This window comes from Melozone crissalis, unplaced genomic scaffold (assembly GCF_028551555.1).
Source record: "Melozone crissalis strain CALT ecotype California unplaced genomic scaffold, PUWL_Pcris_2 ptg000016l_1, whole genome shotgun sequence".
Classification (NCBI taxonomy): domain Eukaryota; kingdom Metazoa; phylum Chordata; class Aves; order Passeriformes; family Passerellidae; genus Melozone; species Melozone crissalis.
In genome coordinates this window covers 14,991,376-15,006,256 of record NW_026535794.1, presented here as the reverse complement: position 1 = coordinate 15,006,256, position 14,881 = coordinate 14,991,376, and positions in this window count along the sequence as shown.

Sequence of the window (14,881 nt, the reverse complement as noted above, 5' to 3'; positions counted from 1 at the left end):
TGGACGTTAATAGCTAGTTTTGCTTGAGTATTGATTTGTCCCACTACCTTGCCATCTAAGCAGAGTCTAATACAAAGCCATTCTGACTTTCTGTTGTCTATTCAGCCAGCTTTTCTTGCTTCTTTATGATTTTGGCAGCAGTTGCAGTTATTTTGCAGCAGTAAGCTGTGTAACTCGCAGGACTCATCAAGCAAAAACTGAGTTTCTCAGTTTACAGGTTCAGGCTCTTAAATGAAATTCATCCTCAGATAGGGAGAATTGTAGTTTGCTAATATCCTTGGCAGTAGGATATTCTGGCCACAGAATTTAAAAACACAAAATTCTGATTTTAGCTGGGTGTAATGAACCAACAAGGAATGAAAGTGAAAAGATAATTGTTGATGAACTTACATACAACAGAGAGATTCACAAACAATTTTGAGAAAAGCTCAAAAAGAACAAGGTTGAACATTGTAAGGAGGTGAATTGATCACTCTAGTACAGGTTAAAAATGTATTTTAAAGTTAGTATGATTCTAATGCACAGGTAGGCCATCCTGGATGTCCCATTGCTCCGATGGTAGGAAGGCATTTGGCTTTCAGCCTTTTGCCTTGCAGCTTACCCGAGATCTGTGGTATTTTCTGTAACCACATACTTGAGTATGTGGCATTGGCTTTCTGCTGTAGCTGAGGTTTAGCTAAAATTAAACTGTCTTCAGACTAGTAAACATAAATCTTAATTCTCTTTGCTTGTCTGGTGTCTGTATCACAAAAAAATCTTGTACCATGTATGATCCATCCTCCATCTTACCCTATCCTTCCCTTTTAATCTCCCCATTTTCATCTGTGATTCTTCAGATTTCCTTTCCTGCTTTGAGCAGTCCTTTTTCTCTGGTCTGCAGTGTGGGCTCTGGGCTGTTCCTTTTGCCAGTGGCACTTACACCCTCATGTTTACATTCCTGCTGCATTGATCTGTCCCTGATTCCCATTCAGAAAAGATGAGTTCCAAGAGTTGTTGAGGCACACAATGTCCTCTGAAAATGAACCTGCAGGTTTCAAGCAAACTCCACCAAGATGCTTTCCAGATTGTAGTCTGCATGATATAAACAACACTTTGGAAAATGTCAAATTCTAGTTTCTATCAAATATACGTGTCCAGTCTCTTCAAGTAACCTGATTTACAAAGCAGTCATAAGAAAGGCCAGGGATGCTTCTAATGGCTTTATGACCTTTGCCCTGAGGATGGGAGGTTGCAGGAATTATTTTAACTTCATTTTCTGTTATCTTTGTTTTACACTATTGAAAATGGCAGGTCTGTTTTTACTTTCCAAAGGAAAAGACACAACTCCAGGAAAATTATTTTCTTAGATGCCTTCATCCCGATACATTAATATAGCAAAGCTGTATAATAGGTTATAAACAGAAATTTAGACTTAACTGAAGACAGTAACTACTAGTTTTGTAGGTTTACGGGGAGCTGAATTCCTATTATAAATTTACATATTACAAATCTCCCAGAACTGAGATTTGTAAAAAGCTGTAAAATGAAAAGCAGATGGTGTTCAATTTAAATAATTATCTTAAGTGACATAGTTGTGAGATAACATGTAAATCCTAAATTAAAATTGGTCTGTGCTGTGTAATTTCATTGTTTAAGCAGATCTGACAGACTAAGTTTAAAAGCCATGATTAATAGTATATATTAAATTAGCTTCGAAATATATCCATTTTGATAGTTTCTCTTTTGACAGCATAAGTATTTTTAAAAAAAAATAAAAATTGTGGCATTTTTGTCCAAAACCTCCTCCTTTTAGTTTTTTCCTTTATGAAAGCATCATAAAAGTCTAACACCTTATTTTAAGTTAATTCACTTTTATTATTTTTCAAACATCAAAGCAAAAATGTTTTACTGGTGTAAATATCTATTTGTGGACTATGAAACTATTTTGCAAGATGTCCTCAGGAGCACATCTGCTGTACTCAGGCCAGTGGGTTCTCAGCTTGCTAAAATAAGAGCAGCTCTTCACCTCTGCTGGTTTCCACACCTGCACTGGCCCCATCACTATTGACAGCGTAAAAAAAGAGCTCAGCCCGTGATCCATCCTGCAAAAGCCAGCACCAAACCTTCCCAGGTTTGACAAAGGAGCTCAGCTGATGATCCATCCTGCAAACACCCAGCACCAAACCTTCCCAGGTTTGACAAAGGAGCTCAGCTGATGATCCATCCTGCAAACACCCAGCACCAAACCTTCCCGGGTTTGACAAAGGAGCTCAACCCATGATCCATCCTGCAAAAGCCAGCACCAAACCTTCCCGGGTTTGACAAAGGAGCCCAGCCCATGATCCATCCTGCAAGCAGCCAGCACCAAACCTCCCCTGAGATCCATCCCAGCCAGAGGCAGCTCCTTAGATTCCAGGCTGACCCCAAACAGTGGACACTGATCCATGCTGCCTGAAGATTAGTGCCTGAAAAGTCTTGCATCTCTCTTCCTTGACTGTAAAAACCAGTTTGAACTTGGCACTTCGCTTTCCGTGGGCAAAGTGGGGTGTGGAGAGCCTTCCCTCCCTCCTTTTATGTCGCACAGTTGTGGATAATGGATCTGAGCACTGGCAGAAATGTGTGCGAGCCCCGTGCAGGCGGCCACAGGAAGTCGTGAGCTCACTGCTAAGTAGATTAGAAACTGTAACCACGTCCTGAAGTTTTATAAACTTCTTACTCAGTTCTTCTCTGTGAAACATTTCCACTTAATCACTGGCTGTTCTGCACAAATGATTGATCAGAAACATTCCTCTAATGTAAATCAGCCTTATCATGTTTAAACACAAATAAAACTTCTACCAGGCAGGATGTTATGCATATTGGGAGTGGGAGGGATGCAAACAGCTGGAAGCATTCCCTGTTTGCTGAATCCATATTGCCATAGTGCTGCTTTGCACAGTTGGAGAATTGCTGTGCAGAAGGAGCAGTTCACAAAGAGTTTAAAATTCTTGGCCTTAAGACCACATGATTTGCTTTTCATTTCATGCTTTGATTTCAGTCCTCTGTTTGGGCTAAAAATAAGGAGACAGAAATGTTAAGTATACTGGCATTTTATTTATTCCACTAATTTCACTGCCATCTTATAGTAGAGAACACCTTCCCACCAAATACTCATTTCACATTTCAGAGTGTTCTTTCATGCTGCTGGGAGATGTATTTTCTGCCTTTGAAAGTACCATAAAAGTACAGTGAACTGACTCAAGCTGACTCATGGTTGGGGCAGATGATGCTTACAGCTCAGCTGATTCTGGATAGCATTGCAGGTTATTTATACAACAGGCTTAAGGCTTTCAAGTGACTTGCTTGTTCTTCCTTATTTAAAATTTAATTTTATATCAGGCAAGCTTTAGGTATTTATGTAACAATTTTATCTGCTGCACCTCATCCTTTTACTGGAGGTAAACTGAATACAAGTGCTGAAATTTTTGTTTGGAGGCATTTTTATTTTCTGTTGGGAAAGGAAGGGACTGAAGTGAAAATGAAGGTTGTCATTCTTGTTGTCTGGACATTTTTGCTTTAGTCATACTCTCAGCCTTGACTTCTAAGTGCAAACAGGAACTTGAGTCACTTGTGGGAAAAGGTGCAGACTTGTTTGCAGCACTTCACCTGCAGGAGAAGGTTTGTCCTTTGCTCTTATTCAGTTGTTGAAGTAAAACCAAATGACACAGCACTGATAAATCCATAAACTGAACTACTTGTATCACCCTACTTTCTTTATCTTACTGGACTTACTGTCTTCAGAGCAGTGTGGTATTTCTGGAAATAAGTTTTTCCTGGAATACAAAAAATTTAATTTAAAATGTAAAAGAGGTTTTTTTTTTTCACTAGGTAAATTTTATAATTCTTTCTCCTCACAGAAGTCATTGAATCGCCTAGTAAAAGAAATACTCAGTTATGAGATAATTTATGTCTAAAAGAAAAACCCAGGATGGTTATATTAAATGTTTTGCTGTATGACAGAGGAGAAGTCATCCACCACACAATATGCAGTTATTTTTATATACGAGTTCATTGCCAGTTTATTCACATGGCACTCTCTTGTAGAATATATTTATTATTATTTATTTCATATCCTTACACTTATATCTATCTCATATAGTGATAGAGTGTCCCCTCAATGATACAGAGTGCTTTCCTGGCTGAGCAAGGAATGTGAATTCTGGTGTCTGGCTCCTGAAATTTTAGATGTCACCAACTGGCATCTTCTTTTCTTTCCAGTATTGGTAAATAAAAGACAAAAAATTTATGTGATTACATTTCTTGAAGTGAGGGAAAGGAGGTGGATTAATTACTGTGTAAGTGGAATCTGAATCTTGATCTATTTATGTCTGTACATATATATGCATACACATAGATGCAAATACATATGTATGTATGTGTTTTATAAAGGTCTTTCTCTCCTGCACTAAAAATCTTTTTTTAAACTGTATCAGAGTGGTAATTCTCTATACTCTCTGGTTTTAATACTGGTTGAGAACATTTGAATAACTCATCTAGATGAAGTAGTTATTTACTTATTTCTTAAAACTTTATAGGCTAAATTGTATGGGCTAAATTCAGGACAAAAATATATCTGCTTTTGATTTCTTTAGCAGTGTTACTACAATATTCTCTGAGAAGAGTAACAAGTTTCTTATTAGCATTTAAGTTCCCATGTTTCATACCCCCACTGGTGTACCTATTTGTTCTAGAAATAAGTAAAATTTGTCACCCTTTATTTTGGATATTTTGGATTTTGTCACTCTTTATTTTGGAACTTTGCTGCTATATGACCCTGAGATGCCACTGCTGCTCGTCACTTTTCCAGGGAATACATGAACCTTAGTGAGCACGTGAGTTCATGAGAAACTAGTGAAGTACCTTCTGCTTAGTGCTTGTATCTTTATGGTTTGTTTGCTTTTTAAATGAGCTATGGCAACATTTCAGTTTGATATCAAAATTCATTGTGCAACTAAACTGTTCTTCCCTTCTCCTGTGGTGTGTTTGGGCAGCAGCATGCAGACTGCAGTGCTTATGGTGGCTGCACCCTGTTCCTGAGAGCATGAAGGATGGTGCTGTGCTGCTGGTGTGGCTCTGCAGCCCTGGATTTGTGCCATTTGCTTCATATTGGGCCCCTGGCTTGAGATATCTCAGCGAGGAACTGTCCCATGGTAGCTGCCAAAGCAAAAGTTTCACAACCCCTTTTCTACTGGTGCCCCAAGTGCCCACCCCAGGTCAGCCTCCCCACAAACCTCATCCCAGGCTGCTGCTGTCAGCCTTGCTGCTGCTCTAAACTTGGTGCCTGTCCTTGAGTGTTTTTCCAGATGCTCAGCTGCTGCTGTGCTTTTGGCTACTGGTGCTGCTGGCCAACTCCACTTCAAAATACATTCCTCTGTTAAAAATATTTCTGAGGCAACCAAAAATATTCATGTCTCATCTCCTTCTGCATTTGCTAGAGATCCATTAATGGGGTCCAAACACTATAAGGCACACATAGATACACCAGTTGGTAGTGATGAGATGAAAAACCTTTCATGTTTCCATGTTAAGTGGGATAAAAAATTAGCCAGTAGTGTAAAAATGTAATTTGGCTGTGCAAAATTGAGATACTTCATATATACCACTTTCTAGTATACTACCACCCACTTGAAATTATTATTCAAACATACAAATTCGGGTAACCCAAAAGAAAAGCCTGGCCACCTGTTCTCTGTGGCCTCCTTATTCTATTGTTCCACCATCCTTTGAAAATTATTTTGTTGAAAACACTTTCACGAGCTGGCTGGCTGTTTTCCTGGAAAATAGCTTCTGAATAAATAATAGGATGTGGTGGAAACTCCATGGAAACTGTGGGGTTGTCAGCTCTGATTCCAGCTGTTGTCCTCATCCACTTCTCCATTGTAACCAGTGGATCTATTAAAGTGTAAATCTTGTGGTTTCCTCCTTGACAGACTTCCAAGCTCTTTCCTTCACATTTCTACTGTGTGGACAGTTTTCATTAGCTCTTTTACAAGTCCACAAACTTTATCCAGAAGGGATGACCATTAGTAATTACCAATTTGGTTGTAATATTTTGGTAAACATGTTAATCTAGAGTCCATTGGCCTCATAGACTCACTTAAATTGCAATACTAGAAAGGGAAATTAGTCAAAATCAAGAATGGTTTTGATGTTTGCAAGGTATCCTGTGCTGGTCTTTTTGCAAATGATGGGCTCATTTTATTCTGAGCTTCTAAATCTAGAGTTCCATGTGAGGGTAAGTATCTTAGTCCTAGTATGTATTTAATATAATACCAATATAAAGAAAAAAAAAGAAGAATGTGAGTACTTTAGAACAATTCTATTTCACATGAAAAACCCAATTTTTTCTTGTACCTTAAATACATTGTTCTGTTTTATATTTTGAGTTTCTATTTTCATAACGTAGAACTAATTTCTTATTTTTTATGTTCCTCAGCTCTATAGACAGTGAGAGAAAATAACACCCTGAAGGTCCTGGCAGAGTCTTCTGAAGATACAAACTGTACAATAGGTGTGGTGTGCTTTTCCTCTGGGTAATGATTCTGCAAGGCAGGGCAGCATTGCTTCATGTGGGATTGTCTCATTTTAAGACTGTTAAAAGAGTGGCTACATTATGATCTCTTTTCCCACTAAATATTGCCAAAATATTTTTAAATCAGGATTTCATTAAAACAGGTCAGACTTTGTCACACACAAATAATTAAGGAAGAAAGGCAGGAACTTTTTGAAAAGAAATAAAAACGCTTGAGTTTCGTATACAAAAATGCTAATCTTCCACTGGAGAATAGGGAAAAGGCATGGCTGGCATGGACTGTCCTCAGTCTGTTGTTTTCTTGAGAAAGAAGAAAGGAATGATGTTTCTCTCATAGTTTTCTAATAAAACCATGAAAGAAAATTGAAATAGTACCAACAGACCTGAAACTCTAGTATTTTTCTTCATTGCTGCATTAATTGAGTCCAGTAATGGAGAAATATACTTCAGGGCTGAGCATCAACTGAGTTTACTGCAACTTATTAAAAAGAAGACTTTCCATTTGCAATGCATCTGTATTAAAAAAAACCCAACAAAACAAACCAAACCAACAAAAACCAAACAAACTAACAAAAAAACCCCAGCTTTTTTTTTTCCCCTCAGTTCCCTCAGCTAAAAACATTTTTGTGAGCCAGAATTTGCTGGACCTGCCTGTCTCCCAGCTCAGAGCCGTACCTGATCTCAGAGCTGTAAAGTTCTGCTGCCTCTGGTGTTGTCCAGCCCACATCTGCTGGTCTTCCTCAGAAACTCCTGCCAAGTAAGAGATATTCCAGACAGACCATTTCACATTCAATAATGCAGATTTTTTTATTTTTTGGCAAAACTTGGTTGCAGAAGTGATCTTATAAATAGCTCTGGCTTATCTTTGGCTATGGCACCAAGCATGGAGATAGGAGATACTACCTTGTAGTGTGACCTTGGACTAGTTTTAGCTTAAATAGTAATTTTAATGGAGCTTGTAAGCAAGTTTCACTTTTCTGACCCTTCATAAAATTTGTGATGCAGGTATCAGCTTGCTGGAACTCACTAGCATCCTTTCCCTGGCAGGAGCAGGAGCAGGAACTGTGACCCTGGGCCAGATGGCTCTGGAGCAGGACTTTGAGGGAAGTGACAGTGCCTGCTCTTGCTCTGGTTCTTCCCAAGGCTGTTAGTCATTGCTGGACACACAAAATTGATCAAGTGGCTGTTCTATGACCATTCTTTTTTAGTGTACAAGGTGTGCAAGCCTTACTGAAGCCTCTTCTGCTATTGAGCAATAAAGTATTCCCTCTTCCTGTAGACTTGCTTCCAGATACATTTTCTGCTGCTTACCACAACCTCAGCTGATTTTGGAGCCTTTGTGTCTGTGAGGGCATTTGACAGATTTCTCTCATCTGCACTTAATTTTCTGAAGAAATTTCTTTCTCTCTGCTGAGTTTTTTTTTTTTCAATCTATGTAAGAAAATTAAACAATCTAAATATGCAGAAGTTCGTTGGCAAATGGAGAGAGGAGGATTAACCTCTACAAGTATTCAAAGGACACTGACATCAAGGAAGGAGAGGAATTTGTTAGGAGTATCCAAGACTTTATTCTAGACTCAAGAATAACTAAAACCAGATCAAAAATGTATTTTTGGACAAGTACAAGGAAAAAACCTCCAAGGTTTACTGCTTTGTGGACGAGACTCCAGAAATAAAACTCTTTTGTCTCATCGTTTATAAAGTTCTCTGGAATTCTGTGGATAGAAGCATGCAGTAGAAGGATGGAAAAGGTGACCCAAGAGTCATGATTGCAGTTCTGTAGGAAGAAACAAATTTGTTATTGGTGTCATTGATATGATGGCAGTCTACACACAGAAAATAAGACTGAAGGGAAAGGCTCACCCATGCCCTGAGAGAATTGTAGACTGAAGCTCTGATCTGCTGTTGGGTCTGTAGAGATGAACCCTGGAGACATAGGACTGTGGAACTGCAGTGCCTGGAGGGCTCTGCAGAGCCATTTATCTGGCTGCAGAGTAGGATCTGTGCCAAGACACCCAGCTTCAGCTTGTATGCCCTGAGTGTGCAGGTAGCACCATCCTGCGTGTTCAGCTGTTTGATCTGGAGCTCTAGGGAACTTAATTGCTGATGAAAATCACCCATCTGCTTCATCTTTCCCATTCAATGTCTCTGTCCTGTTCTAAAAAGTGGCAGAGATGCCTCTTTGCTGGTAAAAGGGAATCCCAGCAGTTCCAGAGAGTACTCCCCAGCCCAGGATCAGCTACACAAGCTGCTGGTGCGTGTTCAGACATCCTTACATGATACTAGAATGGACTTGTCTGCCTGACTAATCTGATCTGTGAGTAGAGAAGAAACTGCCCTTCCCCTTAATTTTTTCAAGTAACTTGTCTGAAAATGGTTGGCTCTTGAATGTGTTTGTGGTTTGGCCTCCAAGTCCCTTTCTAGGAAAATGAGAAGCTTTTGCAAACCAGATGATTACAGGACAATGCAAAACAAGCCCCAAACCTATGTTTGTTGTCTTGTTTTGGGACTTATGTACAGAAGCTGTGCAGAAAACTGCTTGGGGGCACTTTATTTTAGTTTTGGACATTTTTTTCTCATGTACAAAAAAAATTGGCTTTCTATTTTAAAAAATTGTAACTGGAATATATCAACCCTATAACTTACTTAGGGAATGTAGTTGAAATTATACAAAGTCTGCACTGTTGAGATGAAGGTATGAGACCAGTGGCAATCTCTGTACTGCTTTCTGAGGCAGTGTTACATGACTTCTAGTACATTAGGCATTCAATTTTTTTCACTGAGGGATCAGAAATGCATGCAGTGTTGGAAATGCAGCCACCCCATGAAATTATCTATTTTTAAGAGATGAAATTGTATCTAATGAAGCCTTCTCAAGACCTGCACTCACAGTTGTAGTCCTCAGTTACTCATTAAACCTACCTTAGAGCCTCTGCATACAGAAGGACATACTTTTTTCCCTGTTTCCATATCTTCACATTTCTTTTTTATTTTTCCTTTCTATTTTTCTTGCACATCAGTTCCTCCATCATGTGTTCAGTTCAGTGCATTCTCCCAGCTTGAGTGGAAAAATTTTGAAAATCCTGAAGGAGGCTTACAGGATGGAAGCAGCAGGAAATGAGGATGCAGGAACAAAAAGGAAGCTCTTGCTCATTGAATGGTGTAGCACTCTTGGTAAGAGGGGAAAAATGTGGTGAAGAGGGAAAGAATGTACATGCTTAAAGTCCAGCCTGAACTGGGGCCATTCCTCTTCTGCTTCTTCCTAGCTTCTGCCTTGCTGAACTGAGGACTTTGGCCTTTATCCCTAGTTAATGAGCAGAAGAAACACAAACTCCCATGAACCTAGCCTAAACCAAAAAGAATGTGTACAATAGGCTTATTTTTGAGGGACATCAAGTAGTAACCTTTGAACTGAAGTTTACTCCAGTAAACAAGACAAGAACTTCAGTTCTGAGAGTGGATTCTGAGAGTAAATATTTCTGCTTGAAATGTTTTTTACATTCCAGAAATAGCTGGTGTTTTATATGAGCTGTAGATATGCAACCCGTTCTAAATCAGTATAATTTTCCTTTCAAAATGTAGTGTTTATCCCTCTTCTAAATCTTTAACAAATATTTTAAATAAGACTTATAACAATTTTCCTGTTGGACATGTACTGTTCTTTCTTTCAGCTCATAATTATTTTACTCAGAATTATTTTGGTTTTCATCACCAGCTACTCTGAGTATGCCTGTCTTTTGCTTGCTGCTGTAACTGGTGTTAAATGAAAAATGATCTGAACTGTCTTCCAGTAGAAATTAGCTTGGTTACTGATGGCTCTCTAGCAATGGCCAAATGCAACACGGAAAGGTTTGCAGTGGGTGCCTAGGAAGGCTGGGAAGGCTCTGTGGTTAACTGGAGATGAGCTCTGTGGTGTCATGGTTATGTTCCTTGTAATATCTGAAGTAGCTGGGGAAGAGCTTGTTTATGCATTTCTGCACATCAGCCAAAATTACTGCAGCACACATTGCATCAAAGCTACAGTCGAGCTTTCGGGGGTTTCTTCAAGCCAAATACCAGTTAAGATATCACAGTTACTGTTTCAAATGCTTCCTAAAACCAAGTTATTGCTGATTATATCCATGAAATTGTTTTCTTTTTTATAAGTAAGAAACAAAGTGTCTTTGTTTGTCAGATGTAACCCCTTTTTATAACCCAGTTCTTCCATTGTCTAGACCCTATTACTGATAGCTTCTATTAGTGGAGTAAATTGTCTCTAATTTGGAATTCAGAGTGGACAAGCTGTCAGTATTTCTATTTTACCCTTTAAAAAACAAGTCACTTTTCTGATCAGCTTTTGAGTGCGAAAGATTCCCTCATAAACCACGTTTAATTCTATTCTGAATTGCTCTTTTTCCCTCCAAAAAGTAATGATCACATAAAAAGGCAACACAGAAGACCTGTTTCCCTCTCACCAATCACCGAAGACTTCACGTTTTGGCGGCCATAATATCAAATTTAATGGGGCCGTGAATATGTCAGTGAAAGAGATGCATAATGTGAGAAGTAAGATACTGTAATTCTTTACTCAGCCCAGCTTTGTGCTCAAACAACTGACCTGATGGGGCACTGAAAGGGCTTCTTTCACACACTTGTCCCCCATTGTGTTCCGCAGGGGCCTTCACAGCATTAGGAGTATCTGACACAATTCCTGCTTTGTAGCAGTCCTGCTTACACCACGTTGGGTCCAAAGCAGCTGAAATACTGAGTCTCTTATAGTGAAAGAGGCTCTTTATTCATAGACTGTAAAGCCATAAGGGATCCTTGAGATCAAACTAGATGATCTCCTACATAACACAAGCCTTGCATAAATGCCTATTTGAATTAAGCATATCTTTCAGAGAGCTTTCCGCTTTTTGCTTGAACGCCTCAGCTGATGAAGAATCTACCACAACCAGCTCTTGCATGTTCTTTTACTGTTTGCAATTTACAGCCTGGAGTCTGTTGCCAGTGTACAGCCTAGATCACACTGCTTCTGTTTCCAATCTGCTCTTTTTTCCTCTGGACTGTGACCAACTCACATTTTTTACTTTTTCTTGCGCAGTAGATAGAACAAAATGTAGAATAGAATAATACCATATGTTTAGAGAAAAAAATGTTAGTTAAAATATTAGCATTCAATTTCTCTGCAGTTTTATTAAAATATATGCTACTAAGCTCCTGCTATGAATTTCCAAGATTTACCATAGAATGTTAGTGAGAAATATTTAGGTGTGTATGTGTTACAGATGCAGGTAAACTCAAGGGCAATTTCTACCAAGGCTAGTAGAAATTTGGCTGAGACCTCAATGTCTGTAAAGGGATGCCTTTGAAAAGTAACATCTCAGTTAGTTCCCATTCATTCTGTGCAACTGGAACAGGTCAACCTCAGGTGCAGGCATTAGTGTGGCTCTGAAAGTGATGGAGCTGGATCAGCATTCAACTGGTCCCAGGCAGAGGATTCCTGTGCCTGAAGTTGCTTCTCGCTGTCTGTCCTTGTGTAAGAGACAGGTATCTTCAAGCATTCCCATGCTGTTGGGAAACTTGCAATCACTCTTCATTAATTTGATGTGATTAATGATGTGATGATGTTAATAAGCATTTCAAGCAACAAATACAAAATTAGCAAATACAGTTCCAAGTAGCATAAAAAAATGCGAGTCTTTCTTAAAAAAAAAAAGGGAAAATTGTTTATATAGTTCCATTAATTATATGCAGCTCTTACTGCACACTGTCAGCACACACTCACAACTTTGCAACAGTATTTTTAGAAGAGTATTTCCTGTAAGCCAGAATGTGGATTTACACAGTTCACAGTTTTTTCAACAGTTTGCTTACCATGGCATCCTTGAAATAGATATCACTTAACTCAAACTGGCTGGAATGTTTGGTAGGACAAGAATTTAACTTGAAACTGAAAAATAAGATACCAGTAACTGCTATTACATGTCCCTTACAAAGCCCATGAATTTATCTGTTCTTCCTCCCCTCTTTTTTACTTAATGCTGAAGAATTTTCTAGGTTAATGATACTTCCAGGCATAAATTCTTCTTCCAAGTCATCTATTTTTTCCACCTCAAACTGGTCTCTGAAACTATGTGGAAATATTCCTTGTTATGTGTGGCAAAGAGGGGAAGCAGGGGAGAGTATCCAGAGCTCTGTTTTTTCAGAATGGCCATCAGGGAGGACTGGGATACCACAAAGTTCAGCCAGTTACTCAAAAGTTATTCTTGACACAAACAGGAGCAAGTTAAAAACAAATAAAACTACGTATTTATATAGTTGGGAAAAAACCACCATGAACTGCAGAACATGCAAAATACATGAACGGAAATGAAAGTAGAAAAAACCCCCAACAGTCATATCTGGCAGAGGCTCTGGTTAGCACTGAATGTCCTTTCTCTCTGGACTAGTCATCTCTCAACCTGGCGGGTGCTTTACACTGGTCTTGGTTCTACAGCTTGAGGTTGCTTTCTCAGAAAAGTCCCCACCTTGGGGGCCCCTGGGTTTCTTCCTAGCCACATTCAGAGCCAAGGCTCCCCTCCCCACCCCCATGTCAGCTAGTTAATACGGGCAAGGAAGGATTTCCACCTTTCTGCCAGTAAACTGATATTTGCAGCTTCTGCTTTGGTGAGTTTAGGATGAAACCTCAATCATTTAATCATGGACGTGGTTCTCTTTTCCAAAGAAGCCATGCCAATTACTAGCAGTAGGCAGGAAATTGAAAGTTCACATTTTTTCAGTTAAATTGTAAAGTCACACATTCACAGAAGTTAGAGTCATAGAATCATAGAATCATTTAGGTCAGGAAAGACCTCTAAGATCAACAAATCCAGCCATTAACCCAGCACTGCAAACTCCACCACAAAACCATGTCCCTAAGTGCCACATCTTTTGTAAATACCTCCAGGGATGGTGACTCAACCACTTGCCTCAGCAGCCTGTTCCAATGCTTGACAGTTCTTTTCAAGGTATTTTTCCTAATATCCAATTTGAACCTCAAATTCAAATTGAGGTCATTGGTGCAAATTGAGGCCATTTCCTCTTGTCCTGTCACTTGTTACTTGGAAGAAGAGTCAACCATAACCTGGCTACACCCTCTTTTAGGGCAGTTGCAGAGATTGGTGAGGTCCCCTATGAGCTTCCTTTTTTTCCAGGCTAAACATCCCCAGCTCCCTCAGCCACTCCTCATAAGATGTGCTCCAGGCCCTTCATCACTTTATGCTTGTGGAATCTGTGAAGTGACATCAGGAACTGACTGCTTCAATATTTTGGAAATGAAGTGTGGAGGTTCCTCCTGTAAATGCTTTCCTTTGGTTTTCCACTGCCCCCCACCCCAGAATTAAAACAGACTCACAGTAAGCGCAGATCCAATAATGTGTATAAAGTTGTAATAGCAAATTTCTGTTTCTGGGCTTCTAGGTCTCTTGGGACAGGGAAAAAAAATGCTTCTAGCTATGTACAGAGTGAAAGTGAGTACTTGCTTTCACTTGCAAAGTGAAGCACAGGTCCTTTACAGAATCCCTGTGACAGGTCATTTTATCACTTGGGTCTTGTCCCAGCAGTTATATTTTGAACTGTGGAGGTTGCTGGGCCAAGTGGGCTTTACTTTGCATGCCACTCTGTTATTTTACATTGCACCAAAATGAGCATCCCCTTGCCTGTCAACAAGCCACTAAATAAAGTATCTGTTTACTTCCCGAGGCTGCCAAGCTAGGCAGAGCTATAAATAGAAAAATAACTCTGACAGAGTAAGAGGGGTGAAATTTTATTGGAAAGGTTATCTGCCCAGTGGGGTTTACTTAGGCTCATGTTTTGCTTGGTCCTTTTAGCCACGTTCCGGGCTGATGCTTTGAAGCAAGTTTTTGGCTGCCGAACCAAAAAAGCAGCAATACAGCGGTTGTTGTGTGCCATCTAGTGTTCCCCATATGGAGCGGATTGCTGAGCAGGCTCGCTGTGTTTCACATCCCACGTTCCACGTCCCACATCCCACATCGCACATCCCGCCCCTGCAGGACCATTGCAGTCCTGCCTTCCCTGCTGGCCAGCTGCCGGCTCCAGGGCTGGAAAAGGGATGGAGGAAGGAGAGCCATGGCAGGGGAGAGCACTGAAACAGCTCCTTCAGGTTACAGATAGATATCACAGTTTAAACATCACCTGTGGCTTGCACGAGGATATTACAACCTCTAGATCATATCACAACCACAATGCACTGGCATACAGCACATCAATGCTGTGACAGTCCCTGAATGGGAAGAAGAGAAATTTGGCTTAAGGCAAATGGACTGAATGTCCCTGTGCTGCAGCTGGATA